Source organism: Astyanax mexicanus, chromosome 20, assembly GCF_023375975.1.
Source record: "Astyanax mexicanus isolate ESR-SI-001 chromosome 20, AstMex3_surface, whole genome shotgun sequence".
Classification (NCBI taxonomy): Eukaryota; Metazoa; Chordata; class Actinopteri; order Characiformes; family Acestrorhamphidae; genus Astyanax; species Astyanax mexicanus.
This window is the reverse complement of record NC_064427.1, coordinates 8349237-8365661: the sequence shown is the minus strand read 5'-3', so window position 1 is coordinate 8365661 and position 16425 is coordinate 8349237. Positions and strand designations below refer to the sequence as shown.

The 16425-nt window shown below is 41.2% G+C and overlaps 1 protein-coding gene across 1 annotated transcript in view; it reads left to right on the top strand.

The window, feature by feature from the left end:
• The first annotated feature begins 7944 nt into the window (after positions 1–7944).
• pcdh1a (protocadherin 1a) overlaps positions 7945–16425 on the top strand; it is a 200899-nt gene continuing 192418 nt past the window's right edge. The window contains exon 1 of the mRNA XM_007233812.4: positions 7945–9230. The gene's annotated coding sequence lies outside the window, so the exon portion shown is untranslated. The remainder of the gene's footprint in view (positions 9231–16425) is intronic.

Sequence of the window (16425 nt, the reverse complement as noted above, 5' to 3'; positions counted from 1 at the left end):
CCAAAGTGGAAATATTTTAAGGGTGTTTTCATACCTGCAATTCATTTCTCTGTTTCTGTTCTGTTCGAAATAGATATAAATAGACTTTGGGCGTAAACTGGATATCCATGGCAACCTTATGACAGTCTCAATGATCAGGGTCACTGCTTAAACTAAAGAATCCTTCTTTTAAATGTCTATCTTTCCAAAAGTGTAATTCATTCTTGATTTTATCTGCACACAATCTATGCAAATGGCCGGAATGAGCTCATACATTTTATAGTATGTATGTCTATTCACTCTGATCAGCCATAGCAATCAAACCACCTGCCACCCCAGTTGCCAAGCCAGGGGTCTTGGTGGTGCCAGTAGGGCTACATTCTCATTACAAGCTTCATTAATCAATTCCAATTTTCTACTCAGATCAGATTTGGCTCTTTAGATCTGGATGGATTTTTTTATATGAAACACAGTGTTCACATTATAAAGCTAAAGTGACTCAAATATGATTGTTTTGCCTTAATGTGAGGCTGATCTTTTCAAACCATTTTAGTTAAGAACAGACACAGGATTAATGTTTTGATGTTACATGTCAGACATAGAGATGACATCATTTTTTGTGTGTATGGGACATTTTTTTTGTACAGTGCCAGATCACCTATGGTCTTAATTACATATCTTTTTACAGTCTAACACAATAATAAAGCCTGTAACTGGTGGCTCTGGATACTTATTTATATAATCAGAAATTACACAATATACTATCAATTAAAACTCTTCCATATTCTTTTATAGAGGAGATTAGAATAAAGATTAGAACAATCTAATCTAATCTAAGAAGGTTTGAGACTAGCCATAACATTAAGACTTCAAAAGGGCAAGCTGGGAGATGCTAGCTGAGAGCTTCCATCACATTGAAGATTGAAGGAAAACTGAAAGTCCATTCAGGATATTGTGCATAGTAAAATAACTCACCTACAATAATATTGCCCATATCAGTTTAATTTTTCAGTCTGTTGGGTACAAATATCCTTTTTTTAAAAAAGGTCTCATTCCACAGTTTTTTTTTTATTCGTTTTAAAATGTTTAGTTGTGCTCTCAAGTATGAATGAATGCCATGTGAGTGAAGTTTTTTGTGAAAAAAAAAATTGTTCTGGTGTTTCTGTATAGCCCTGCTCTAGTTCACTGCACTAGTTGTCTCTGAGGAAAGACAGGATTTTGGCTCTTGCTTATGAATATTCATATATGCAAACATATTGTCTCGGATTGGCTAACAGCACTGCAGCAGAGGACACTACCTGTCTTCCACCACAGTCAATTTTACAGCTCTAAAACTTAACGGACAAAATGTTTTCACAGATACAGCCTTAGTTGTAAAGATATAGCTTTAACCCTATAAATTTAACCCTTAAACTGCACTTAAAATTAGATGTCTCCTATTGGCCAAGCGGCCCTCTCTCTCTCTTAATAACGTTACTTTCAGTTGAACTAACGCTACTAAACTCTTACCTCAGACTTGGTGATTTGGTGTTTGGGTTGTTTCACCACGTCGAAGCCCCAGAGACCGGTGTTCTGTCAAGTTGTGCTACTCTGTCAAACTGTGCTTCCATAGTGTACATTTAATGTCTTGGTAAAATGCAGAATCAACCGGAGATCCAATTTAAAAAGATAGCTAACTTTAACTAGCTGGTGTAAACAGAGATGGGTGAGACCATGAACTCACGAGTTATAGACGTAGACACGATGCTTTTCCTGATCGACTCGTTTTTCTAAACATTTTCTTTTACTGGCTACTGCAGACAACGGGGGTTGAGGAACAGTTTCATATGTAGCATTTATATACAACTCAGAGAGACCTATAGTATTTCACAAAGTTATTATTATTTAAGTTACATACCTAAATTTACATTTATCTTTATTTTTCATAGTGTACACTAAAAAAAATGCCCTTGGGAAATTCATAGTGTTCGAATTAGAGAAAATAATAAAAACAAAATGAGCAGAGAAGAAAGTTTTTTTTTTTTTTTTTTTTTACCATGATGATTTACCATAGACTGCTGTGTGTAATTGCATAATTTGCATCGTACTTCTTTCACAGAATGTACAGAATGTACAGAATGTACATTGCATAAGGACAAAACACAATCCTGAGGGAAAAGGCAGGTAAACTGAATTACTGCACAACAGGGTTTACCACAGAACTGAGGAATATATAGATTTATTTTATGTTTTGTTCTTAGGAACCCTGAAAATGAGCCTCTCCACGAAGACAGCAATAAGAGAACCTACATAGAGAGACATCTCTTCCTGAGGAGGGTATCATCTGGAAAATGCGTTTCTTAAGAAGCATTTTTTCCAACCCACAAACTCAAAAATGTTATTATAATTCTTTTTTGACGTTTTTATTCAGTTTCTGAAGAGAGTCACTTTTTTCCAGATATTTATGATTATGAAAAATGCCAAATTTCCATGATTTGTTGTCCCATAAATACAAAAATATGATTAATGACATTATTGTCATCAGGTCCACTTATTTAATCATGTTGTAATATGTAAAAGCTTTATGATAGGTATCTTTAATAACTGTAGCTCTAATTACATACCACACAAAAGCTGTTGGAGAAATTTAAATTTATACTGAACCTTATTCCCACATGAACACACACTCATGATGGGCATTGCTATCTTACACCCTGTCAACAGTCTAATTTCACGCTTTCTGTCCAAACCATCAAAATAGTGTAATAATTTAGGAATAAATCTACACTGATGGTCGTAGTGGTCTGGAAGTGAGAGGGAAATACGCCATTGACTGATTAAAACCCTGACAACGGTCAAAAAATCAACGTGAACGTGCACAAAGCACTGCGCTGTAAATGCATAACCTGTACAACTGTAATAAACCAATTAGTTACACTGTTATTATACCACAGTTAGTTCCGACCCTGCAATGTGATTGGCTAAGAGGCGTTCTATAAGTGCCGTTATCAGCCGGTAATGCACTGTAACCGAAGCTCTCCATGTATTACTCGGCCACATACAGACCACCTAGCAACGATGCAGCGCTTACAAGCCAAACAGTGCAGCGGTCTACCGATCATAGTGGCAGCGCTTAACCAGTTGCCACAACCCAGCTGACACTAATTTCTTTTGGATTTATTGTGAATTATCAAACATTTAAATTACACTTATTTTTTTTTTACATATTTAAAACATAAAACAAAGTCTTCACACCATCTTATTCATGTTAATTGGTTCTTTTCACTAAGAAAACTCGATAAGAAACTCTGAAGTCAGCGAAAATGATTGAGCTCATGTTCATACTGTACATATATAGTATAGTAGAGAAGACTACAGGACTAATTATAGACTCTACATAGCAGTAAAAGTGACATATATAAAAACACCCATCTATATTAATCATATACTACCACCACCCACATTACCATGAAGACTACTTTGTCAGTGTCACTGTGCTGAGAAAGGTCTGACATGCAAATAACATCTGGTCAACGTTGGCCCCACGGTCAGAAAGTGGAGTGGAGAGTGATGCATTAATATGAAATAGTGAACACCAGTCGTGTGGCGTGTAATTGTCCATCTATGTGGAATGTGGAATGTGTATTTTTAGAAATGTATGTATTCATTTTTACATTGTGCATGCATGTATGCATGTATGTATGTATGTATCCATGTATATATGTATGTATGTATGTATGTATGTATGTATATATTTATATATGTATGTACAGCTCTTGAAAAAAATGAAAAGACCCCTTCGGTTTCTGAATTAGTTTCTCTGATTGATTTTGCTATTTATAGGAATATGTTTGAGTAAAATGAACAATGTTGTTTTAATCTATAAACTAGGGACAACATTTCTCACAAATTCCAAATAAAATAATTGTCATTTAGATCATTTATTTGTACCCTGTTTTTTTTTTTGTTTTTTTATCACAGTTTTCATGCATCTCGGCATGTTCTCCTCCACCAGTCTTACACACTGCTTTTGGATCACTTTAAACAACTCCTGGTGCAAAAATTCAAGCAGTTCAGCTTGGTTTGATGGCTTGTGATCATGCATCTTCCTCTTGATTATATTCCAGAGGTTCCAGAGGTTTTCAATTTGGTAAATTCAAAGAAACTCAATATTTGTAAATGGTCTCTTATTTTTTTTCCAGAGCTGTATGGTGCACCAAAAAGGATGTAGGATTTAGAAGGTAGATCAAAAAGTTACAGGAACAATAAATGATTGGCCTTCAGTTGTAGAGGTTCCTAATGGTGTCCTGCATTAATACATCCCATGGAGCTTATGGAATTGTTTCTAAAAATATATATATATATATAATTTTACATTTTATTTTTATTTGTTTGTTATTTTTTATGTAGCTTCTTATAGATCATTTATAACACGAGGAATTGCAGAAAATTAGCATAGAAAATGTATACATATATACGGTTGCAAGAAAAAAAGAAAATATGTGAACCCGTTAATTACCATGTAATTACCTGGAGTTCTGCAACGATTACTAATAAAATGTTTTCTAATTATTTTAGATTCTAAACAAAGTCATAAGGGGGAAATAAAACCTATGCATAGCATGTATATTATATTGATCACATTGAATAAAAATTCACAGTTGAAGCTAGAAAAAGACATTTAACGTAATGATTTTAATTACCTGCACAGCAAATTCGACAGGGTTAAATTTACACTGATAGTGTTGAATTCAATTTTAACACTCACTGTTTTAGCACTTTTAGCACGTATAGAGCTTTTCACCTCCACCAAACATTTCCTGTAGCTGCAAATTGTTTGCAGCTTTGCACAACATGGATAATGAGTTTTGTTCCTATTTCTCCCCCCTGCACGTGTATCTCAAATTGCAAATGCTTTGGAGATGAATCTTGGTAGGGTTAAGATCATTGCCCTGCCTTGATCCATGCTAAAACTTAAATCTTCTTTTTTTAAACATTTTACTGTTTACTATACTTTGTGTGTTTTGGGTCAGTGTCGTGTTGAATAACCCATGGTCTTTTAAGCTTAAGAGCATGGTTGCCCATATATACATTCAAATCAAATCAAATCAAATCAAATCAAATTTATTTGTATAGCGCTTTTTACAACTGGTGTTGGCACAAAGCAGCTTTACAGAAACATGATCACAGGGCAAAGAATCAGGCAAAACATTAAACATAGAAAATACAGAATACAGAACCCCCAGTGAGCGCGGAGGCAAGGAAAAAGAGCTCAGAGCTGCAGGAGGAGGAAGAAACCTTGGGAGGACCAAGACTCACATTAAAGGGGGGACCATCCTACCACTGGTCAAACGGCTTTAAATTAACTTTAAAATGTCTTTATACATCCACATAGGTTTTATATATTCAGTATATCAGTACAGCAGCACCACTAATGGCTTGGATGTAATCTGTAGTGGAGAGTAAGAGGGATGATGAGCAGCTGATCTGTGGTGGGTGGTGGATGGAGAAGAGCTGACTTCAGAAACTCTCTGAAGTTTCTGGACAGGGGACATGAGAGCCTGAGGGTCCATTATCCATCGGTATCGGGTCAGACAGGTGGGCAGTCAGTAACTCGGAGGAAGCCAAGCATTCTCATGTAAAAGGTCTGATACACCTTTGAAATGACCCTTTCAAGATTACAAGGCACCAAAGTTGCCCTAAACCATGATGCTCCCTCCACCATGCTTCACAGTTAGGAAACGGTTTTGTTGCATAGTGTTTTTGCCTTTGGCAAAATTGACATGTACCCTCAACTTTATTGGAAGGCGTGGCTTTCTTTTAGTGTTTTATCTGTCTACTTTCTAACTTCTTGCTTCTTCAAAGTAGTACCTCTTGCTTAGATGACATCTTTAAGATTCACGAGGTAGAGTCAACTGGAATTGAGATTCAAGCTTTCAGTTAACAGCTGTGCTGAACTCATCAAGAGTTAATGACTTGGATTTCTTGCCTCTTAATGTGTTTAAGAGCATCAACTGTAACGTTGTGAGGAGCAAATAACTATTTAACTAATTTAAGGCAAAAAAAAAATAAAACATAAAAAATGAAGGTCAGTCAGTCTGAAAAATTTCAAGAAATTTGAAAGTATCCTCAAATGCAGTCACAAAGACCATCAAAAATGTTATGATGAAACTGGCTCTCATCAGGACTTTTCTAGAAAAGGAAGAACAAGAGAAAAGGAAGAACTCTTGTTACCTCAAGAGTTACCTCAGAAACTGTAAGATAACAGCAGCTCAGATAAGAACCACCTAATTGCTTTATGTTTTATTGTATTTTGGTTTGTTTTTAACACTTTTTTAACATTAAAAAATTTAAAGAATGCTTTTTTTTAGGGGGGTCTTCATTTCATTATCTGTGTGTGTCCCCCTGACATAAGATGGGGAAACAGATTGTGAATCTGAACCAGAAATCGAGCTTGTTAGGCTACTGCTATTAAATGGTTGACAGTTACTCAAATTAGAAACCGCAATGCCTGGAGGGCCATTCTAACCGTCATGCGTATTAATCATGAGGCAATCTGTGGGCTTTCGGGAGATGACATGGTTGATGGCTTTGTCTCAAGAGGATGGTAGAGGATGCTTAATGCAAGTAAAACATTCTAAGAAATGGGAGTCATATTTATATATAGAAATGTTAAAACAATAGCTTACTGCATATATTTACAGTTTTTTTGTAAAAAAAAATGTATAATAAAAATACAAGAAGGCTCTGTTTATTAACCCTTTGAAGCCAAGGCTGTTTTGGTGTGTTTTTTTCTCAGTTTTTGTCAGTTCCTCTTTCATTTATTTATTTTTTTCCTCACAGTTTACAGCCAATGTTTGTGCAATTTAAGTTCAAGTACCAATTTAAGTACCATTATTTACAGGTCCTTAAGGAGCTTAAGTGGTAAAATAAACTGAAAAAAAATGGGGCATTCTAAAATGTTTGACCGGTAGTGTACCTAGAATTACCTTAGTACTGCTCTAAACTTCAACTTTCACTTTTGCAATTTCATGTTTTGTTTTTTTTTAATGAAAAATATACATATATAGAATGTATTTTTCTCTATCTGGTATTTGAATTATACATTTCTTTGCTTTTTTTCTCTATTTTTTACTTCCTATTTTTTTTATGATAGCACAGAATGACCGGAATGTAAACGGGTCTCTGGGTGACAGTGTTTTGGAGTTCAGTTTCATTTTGTAGTCAATGAATGAGAACCCCACCTCATAGACACACACACACACACACACACACAGTGCCTGTGCTGCTGCTTTGTTCTCCCAGACGCCCCGTGGGGGCGCCAAAAGAGCAAAGAGAGCACAGAACTGTTGAATGCACCAAAAACAACTTCAGTACCTTACACACACACACACACACACACACACACACACCCTCACTACTCCTTATAGTTATTGCTCCTAACACTCATCATCACTGCTCTTCACACTCACTCTGCTTTTATATAATGAAGATAAAGTGATGCTCTGAACTGATTCACATTTATTCACATACAAGATATACCCTATAATACATTACACACATAAAACACACACTTAATATATTACTACAAGTATGATAGAGAGAAAAAAGAGAGACTAACAGAAAGAATGAGAGAGAAAGAGTGAGAGAGAGAGGGAGGGCGACAGGGAGGGAGTGAGACAGATAGACAAAGTGTGTGTGTGTGTGAGAGAGAGAGAGAGAGAGAGAGAGAGAGAGAGAGAGGAGAGAGAAGGAAAGAGTGCGATAGATAGAGAATGAATGGGAGATAGTGACGGAGAGGGGTTAAGGGTGAGAGAGGCAGATACATAAAGTGTGAGTGTGTGTGTGAGAGAGAGAGAGAGAGAGAGAGAGAGAGAGAGAGAGAGCGCAAGAGAGAGAAAGGGAGATAGAGAGATAGAAGAAAATAGAGAGAGAAACAGAGACAGAGAACGAGAGAGAAGAAAAGAGTGTGACAGAGAGTGAATGAGAGAAAGAGAGAGTGAGAATGAGTGGTACATAGATAAAGTGTGTGTGTGAGAGAAAGAAAAAAAGATGGAGAGAGAGAGAAAGAAAGAGAGAAATAAAATAGGTATGATAGAGAGAGTAAACGAGTGAGAGAGAAAGAGAGAGAGAGAGAGACACTTGGCATGACTTGAAACAAGTCCATTGTGGAAATTTCCATTTAAACACACACAAGCGCGAGCGCGCGCGCGGAGACACACACCAGCATCATCTAATCCACCTCCAGAAGTGCATCACCGTCAAGATGTGGGTCACTGTCGCTCGCTCACACGCTCGTGCTCGTGCTCGCTCGCTCGCTCCTGCGCGCGCGCTCTCACGCGCACAGCGTCTGTGGGGCAATTAACAGATTTTCTTAACCTAATTGCGCACTCCCGAGCAAAACAGCCCCGAGCTCGCGCCACGGGAAGAAGTTGCTGAAGCTGAGGCGCGAGTACCCCTCCTCCTCCTCCTCCTGCTGCTCTTCCTCTTCTTCATCATCATCCTCCTCCTCCTCCTCCTCATCCTCCTGCTCTTCTCGATCCCTCTCTCTCTCTCTCATACACACACACACACACACACATACACACACTCTCACATTCACTCATACAGGCTAAGGAAACACACGCGCGCGCGCACACTCACTCACACATACAGACTCACTCACATACACTGGATTAAACCGCGCGCTGCGTTCGTTCGCTCGTTCGTACGCACGGAAAGAGGAACGCGCGTTCACCGATCGTCTAAGGCGCCCCGGTTTTGCATCATTTTGGGGGCTATTTTTTATTTTTTTGCTATTTCTGACTGAAGCAGAGCGCTCGTGAGTTCTCTGGTGGTCGTTTTGCTTTTGCACGTTTTTTAAGGGGGTTTTACTGGGCGACGGGGGAAGGCACATCTTTATGCCCCCGACTCCCATTAAAAAAAGAAGAAGAAAAAGTGCGCTAAGACATTTGGCAACTGGGAGACCGGGGGTCTCATCTTCAGCTCGGAATTCAGCGAGAGGGTCTTGAAAACAACACGGTGTGGTCTTTTCCTCTTGAGCGCGTCTTGAGGGTCTCTTCTTGCGAGGATGCATCGAGCGGCCACTTCATACGGATGCCCCCGCGTAAGGAAAGGATTTTAGCCCTTTTTTCTGATGCGCGGATTCTCCTGAAAGTGGGCTTCTTCTCTTGGGGGGTCTTCCTGCAGATCTGCGCCAGCAAACGTCGACGAGACACGCCGGGATTCGCGCACGCAGCGCCGGCTGGGAGTGGAAAAAGTGCCGGAGCGAGGTAAGCCTGGAAGTTTGCAGGAATGGCTCAGGATGCCACTTGAGGAATGGCGAGGAATCGCATTAGGGCCAAAGCTGAGGCGGTTTGTTTATGTATGTGCGGATATATGTGCGTTCCGAAGGTGTTGTCAGTGTATTAATATGCTATTAATATTATATACTGCCATTTTAGCGTTATAACCCTGCTGAAATCCTTATGTACAAAAAAATTAACCATAAAGATGGTTAAGCTGGTTAAGAAGATTTGACTCGAAGTACTAAACTAGACTAGAATACACTAGACTAGGGTATGCTTGGGTTTGAGTTTATCTCTTTGATGGTTTAACTGGAATACAAGCATGATTAGTTTGAGTAAGCTAGCTAGCATGACCAGTATGACCAGTCTGGATGTCAGCAAAAGCAGGCTTCGTCAACCAGCTAGACCAAGCTTGGTTAAGCAGCAAGACCAAGCTGGTTGACCAATAAGACTATGCTAGTTCACATCCATGACAAGCATAACCAGCAAGATAAAGCTTGTTGACCATCATAACTAACCAGACTAAGCTGGTCAATCAATAAAACTTTTGCTGGTTCAAAAGCATGAGGAAGATTACCAGCAAGAAGCTTGAAGCGTGTTGGCTGTTATAACTAATGAAACTAAGCTGGTTAACCATCATAACCACAAGACTAAGGTGGTTCAAAAGGATAACAAGCATAACCAGCACGATCAGGCTTGGTCAATCACTAAGACTGTGCAAGTTTAAGTACATTAACAGCAATACCAAGCTTGTTGACCATCATAACTTCAAGACTAAGTCGGTCAACCAATAAAACTATGCTAGTTCACATGCATGATGAGCATAACCAGCTAAATGAAGCTTGTTGACCCTCTAAATTAGAAAGACCAACCTAGTTGACCATCACGTCCACAAGATGAAGCTTGTCAACCAATAGGACTATGCTGGTTCAAAAGCATGACAAGGATACCTAGCAAAACCAAGCTCATTGACAACATAACTAGCAAGACCAAACTAGTTGACCACCATGACCATCAACCAATACAAACTACGCTAGTTCACATGCATGACATGCAAAACCAAGCTTGTTGACCATCATAACCACAAACTTAAGCTGGACAACCAATAAAACTATGCTAGTTCACATGCATGATGAGCATAACCAGCATTAGCAAGTTTGTTGACCATCATAACAAGTTCTGCATGGTCAACCATTAAGTCTATGCAAGTTCAAAAGCACGACCAAGCTGATTGAGCAGCATGACCATCATAACGAGCTTAGCCAAAATCAAACACACACTCTACTGGTCAAGAGTCGGTTAACCAGCTATAATTTAGCAGTATAGTGCATGTTTTTTTTTCACCATGTTCACCAGCTTTTTTTTTAAACAATCTTAACCATCAACCAGGACCTGATTGGACCATCCAAAACCAGCTGCAGCAAACGCTGGTCTTGAGCTGCTTTATTTTTAGATATTTTTTTATAGAATGGAAATAAATGTTGACACGCGCAGATCTGTTATAACACGTCAATGTATTTCAAAATACGTGATGCATATCAGTTTGGCTATGTAAATGTCAGTGCGTAATGCTGGTGCATCGTGAAATAGGACCGGGATTCTGTGTGAGCGTGCGTGCGATCTGACGCCGATGCAGAGCGCGAGGAGCTCGCGAGGTGCCACTTGTTTGCCTGGGTGCTCGGCATGGGCTCGGTGCTGGTCTTCTTCTTCTTCTGGGCTCGCGCGTTCTGTAAACGGTGAGATGATGCGCGTCTAGCGTCGTTTATAACGGGTAGAAGTAGAGCACGTGCGTACAGTGCTTATAGAGTGCATTATTGAGTGTAGATATGTTTCATTATTACAGGGAAAGTGAGGGATGGGTGGGGGGCGGGGGTGGTTGACTGGGGGGGGGGGGGGTCAAGGAGGTGCCACATAGAAATACCATCACACTGGGGTCTTTATGAGATCAGACCAGATCAATAAATCAATAATAAGACTAATATTTGGTAATAGGAGTGTGCTATGGTAGGTAATGTAATAGTATAATTATGATTTTTTAAAACTATATTAATGTTTATTGTATATAAATAATTTACTGTGAAGTTTTAAGAGTTTTTTTTTGTATAATTGTTTATATATTGCCCTACAATAATATCAAACTATTTCAGGGTATTTTTGCCATATATTCATTGATTAAAAAAATAAAAATAATTTAATAATATAAAGCTGCAAGAAAACAAATATTGATTTTAGTATAAATATATGAGTTTTATGCGTTCAGTAGAAACAAAAACATCAATGAACATTTCTCACTTTCATAAACATAAATTTGCCAAGACTCTCAATGTGTATAAAATAATAATAGTAATAAAATAAAATGTAATGTAAAATAATTGATATATGAAAAAATATATATATGGCACACCCCTAATGTTTGCAGTAGGGCTGTGCAATACATTGTCAATACTGATACATTTAATGTCATTATATACAAGATATAAAACATAATCACATGATAACATTACTGTCATGTCTGGTGCTGAAAGCACGTCTGTGTCTCCCACATCCAGCTCTATCTGCGATTCTCACAGTAACAACTACAATACCCAGAACGCACCACTCCATGACACAACACACACTCCCGATCACATGTCACGTCACATGACGCCACCAGGAAGCCCCGAGTACTGATTACTCAGAGTATTTAAGGACCATGCTCACGCTCACACCTCGCCGAGTATCTGTTTGGTAAATCCTACAATACAAAGCGTTTCTCTTGCCCTTGCTATTTTCCGTGTATGATCCTGTTTTTGTTTTCTACCGACTTTGATTTTTGCCTGCTCCCTTGTGTTGGATTACCGTGTATGACCTGGACTGTTTATTGTACTTTGGATTTTTGCCTAACCTGTGATACTGCCTTTCCGTGTATGAACTCTGGACTGTCCTCCGTTTATGGTATGGTTTCTCTACACTGTGCATTTTTGGTATTGACCCTGTTTCTGTTGACTACCCCTGTTTACTCTATAACTTTAATAAAAGTTATTTTATTGTATCTGCACCAGTCTCCTTCCTGTCTGGCCCTGACAAGATACTCGGCCGTAATGACAGAGACTGCGGATACAGAGTCTATTAAGTCTGGTTTGGCTAACCAGGGTCGGCTTTTAGGTCAGCACCAGCAAACGCTCGCTGGTGTGACCCAAGCTGTTGACGAGCTAGCACGCCACCAGGTTAACCAACAGCAGCAGCTAGCCGAGATTATGAGTCACCTCCGGGGTTTGTCCACCCAGAACCCTAGCCCAGTGGTTAGTCCTGTAGCCAGCCCTAACAAAACCACTACTCCCTTTTTCGCTGTGTGTAAACCCGAAGTCTATGACGGAAACACGGAGAAATGTAATGGGTTTCTGCTCCAGTGCTCCGTGTTTTTTAGCAACTCACCTCCTGCTTCTGATAAAGCTAAAATCGGGTTTATAATTTCTCGACTGTCTGGCAAGGCTTTGGACTGGGCTACAGCTATTTGGGAGAACATTTCTGAATCCAGCTACGACACTTTTTTGTCTATTTTTCGCAGCGTTTTTGATCATACACGCTATGGGCAATCTAGTGGAGAGCTTCTGATTACCTTGAAGCAAGGTAAACTATCTGTGGCAGCCTTTGCTCTGGAGTTCCGTACGTTAGCGGCTAGCAGCGGTTGGAACGACCCTGCTCTCATCTCCATGTTTCGACACGGACTTAACCCTGAGATTCAAAGAGAACTTGCATGCAAGGACGACTCACTCACCCTGGATCAGCTGATCGCTCTGTCTATCCGTCTGGATCAGCTCCTTTCCCGTAAGCCCAAAGCTGTTAGCCACACTCCTGCGGTTCGCCCTGCACTACTCCAGTCCGGGAATCCAGTTCCGGAATTTGCGCCTGCACCCAGCCCTGAGCCCATGGACATCACACGATCCAGACTATCCGTCGCTGAGAGGCAGCGTCGCATACGCCTTCACCTGTGCCTCTATTGTGGTGGTCCAGATCATCTAAGGGCTAACTGTGAACTCCGGCCCAATTCTGCTCAAGCGTCTGCTCTGGGACAGCGCGTGGAGAGTACTCCACGCGCTAACGTGGTATGTACCCCTGTTTCTAAACTTAAAGAAAAATGTTTCGTGTTGCCTGTTATTATTACCACTCCAACGGATGTTTTTTGTGTCTCAGCGCTTGTAGATTCTGGGTCGGAGGGGAACTTTATCAGCCTGGATTTGGTGGAGGAGCACGCCATACCCACGAAAGTTCTCTCCAAGTCGATCTCCATCCATGCCATCGATGGAGAGACTGTACGCTCCAAACCTGTGACCCTGCAGACTCTTCCTCTCACCCTTCAAGCCAGCGCTCTACATGTGGAACAGCTCTCTCTCTATGTGCTCCCACGCACAGAACATCCACTGGTTTTGGGAGCGCCATGGCTAAAGACACACGACCCCGTCATTTCATGGAGCCTGGGAGACATCACTGCCTGGTCTCCTTTCTGTCGTGAGAACTGTTTATCTTTAATTTCACTCTCTTTGCAATCTACTTCTGTCGAAAGCCCTAATTCTGTAGATACCCCTGATATTCCCTCCGAGTACTATGATTTTTCTGATGTGTTTAGTAAAGCTAAAGCTACTGAGTTACCTCCGCATCGCCCCTATGATTGCTCTATTGATTTAATAGAGGGTTCTGTACTGCCCAAAGCTCGTGTGTACCCATTGTCTCGTGATGAGGAGAAGGCTATGGAAGAGTATGTTAGTGAAGCTCTTGCGCAGGGTTTCATTCGCCCATCCAAATCCCCAGTTGGTTCAGGTTTCTTCTTCGTGAAGAAGAAGGATGGGGGTTTGAGACCCTGCATAGATTACAGAGGCTTAAACGACATTACTAAAAAGTTCGCTTACCCGCTCCCGTTAATCCCAGCAGCTCTCGAACAGTTACGTAATGCCGTGTACTTCACCAAACTCGATCTCCGTAGCGCTTATAATCTCATTCGCATCAGGGAAGGTGACGAATGGAAAACGGCGTTTTCCACCACCAACGGCCACTATGAATACCTGGTCATGAGCTACGGTCTCGCTAACGCCCCAGCTATATTCCAGTCGTTTATGAATGACATCTTTCGCGATCTCATTAATCACTCTGTTGTCCTTTTTATAGACGATATCCTTATCTATTCACCAGATCTCCCCACACACATTCAGCATGTCCGCCAAGTTCTCCAACGCCTGAGAGAACATAGTCTGTTTGCCAAAGCCGAGAAATGTGAGTTCCACACTCAAAGGGTCACATTTCTCGGCTACGTTATCAGTTCCTCCGGTGTCCTTATGGACGATGAGAAAGTAACTGCCGTTACTAATTGGCCAGTGCCCCAGACCATTAAAGAACTCCAGCGATTCCTTGGCTTCGCTAATTTTTATAGGCGGTTCATCCGTAACTTTAGCTCCATTGCTGCGCCCCTGACTGCTCTCACTAAGGGGGCTGCTAAAATCCTGAAGTGGTCAACCGAAGCAGATCGCGCTTTCAGTGAGCTGAAAGCTGCGTTCACTTCAGCCCCTGTACTTAGGCACCCTAATCCCGAGTTTCCCTTCGTAGTGGAAGTGGACGCTTCCGAATCGGGTGTTGGCGCGGTTCTCTCTCAGCGTAGTGGGTCGCCACCCAAATTGTTTCCTGTAGCCTTCTTCTCACGCAAGCTTTCCCCTGCGGAGCGTAACTATGGGATAGGGGATAGGGAACTTCTTGCTGTGAAATTAGCTCTAGAAGAATGGCGTCACTGGCTGGAGGGGTCCGTTCATCCGTTCACTGTGTATACTGATCACAAGAATTTGGAATACCTCCGCACGGCTAAACGACTTAATCCGAGACAAGCACGTTGGTCTCTTTTTTTCTCTAGATTTAACTTCTCGATCTCGTTCCGTCCGGGAAACCGTAATACTAAAGCTGATGCGCTGTCCAGGGTTTACAGCACTGTGGACAGCGCATCCCAGCCCCAGGAGGCTGAACGCATTCTTCCTCCCTCTGTTCAGATCGCAACCATTCAATGGGAGTTAGACGATCAGATTCGCCAAAGTAACGCTAATCAGCCCAATTCTGAGGACTGTCCTCAGGGTAAAACGTTCGTACCCGTTCAGTTTCGAGACAGGCTCATCACCTGGGCTCATTCCGCTTTAACCTCTGGTCATCCTGGTGTCACACGCACGTTACAATTACTCTCTGCCCGTTACTGGTGGGATTCTATGCGTGCTGATGTTCACTCTTTCGTTACCTCCTGCTCTGTCTGTGCGCAATGTAAAACGCCTAAAACCCTTCCAGCCGGTAAGCTACTACCTCTCCCTGTACCTGAGAGACCTTGGTCGCATATAGCGGTTGATTTTGTTACTGATCTGCCTGTATCTGAGGGTTATACTACAGTTCTCACTATTGTTGATCGTTTCTCTAGAGGGGTTAAATTTATTCCATTCCCAGCTCTGCCTACTGCCTTCCAAACTGCTCAAGCTATTTATATGCATGTATTTAGACACTTTGGTATCCCCGAAGATATTTTGTCTGACCGTGGTCCTCAATTTACTTCTCGTGTGTGGAAGGCATTTTTTGAACATCTCGGTGTACATGTCAGTCTCACTTCTGGGTTCCACCCTACATGTAACGGTCAATGTGAGAGGGTTAATCAGGAACTCGGGAAATTCCTCCGCACATACTGCTTCAAACATCCCACTGATTGGTCACAATACCTCGTCTGGGCTGAAATAGCACAAAACTCCCTAGTTAACACTACCTCTGGCCTCACCCCCTTTCAGTGTGTTCTGGGTTTTCAGCCTCCTCTAGCTCCTTGGACAGCGGTGTCCACTGATGTGCCGGCTGTGGATGAATGGATGAAGCGCAGTGAGCAGGTGTGGGAAGACACGCATCGTAAAGTCTCTGAGGTACTGCGCGTGTACAAGGAGCGTGCTGACAAGCACCGTGGTGACAACCCAGACTACCAACCAGGAGATCGGGTGTGGCTCTCTACCCGGGACTTTAGGTTTGAGGGTAGTTGTAGAAAGCTCCTGCCTAAGTTTATTGGTCCTCTTAAGATTTTGTCACGTATTAATGAAGTTACTTACAAGGTGGAGTTACCCCCTCAGTATCGTGTTAATAATTCTTTCCATGTATCTCTCCTCAAGCCTATGGTCCCGGGTCCGCTCGCTGACGCTGCACC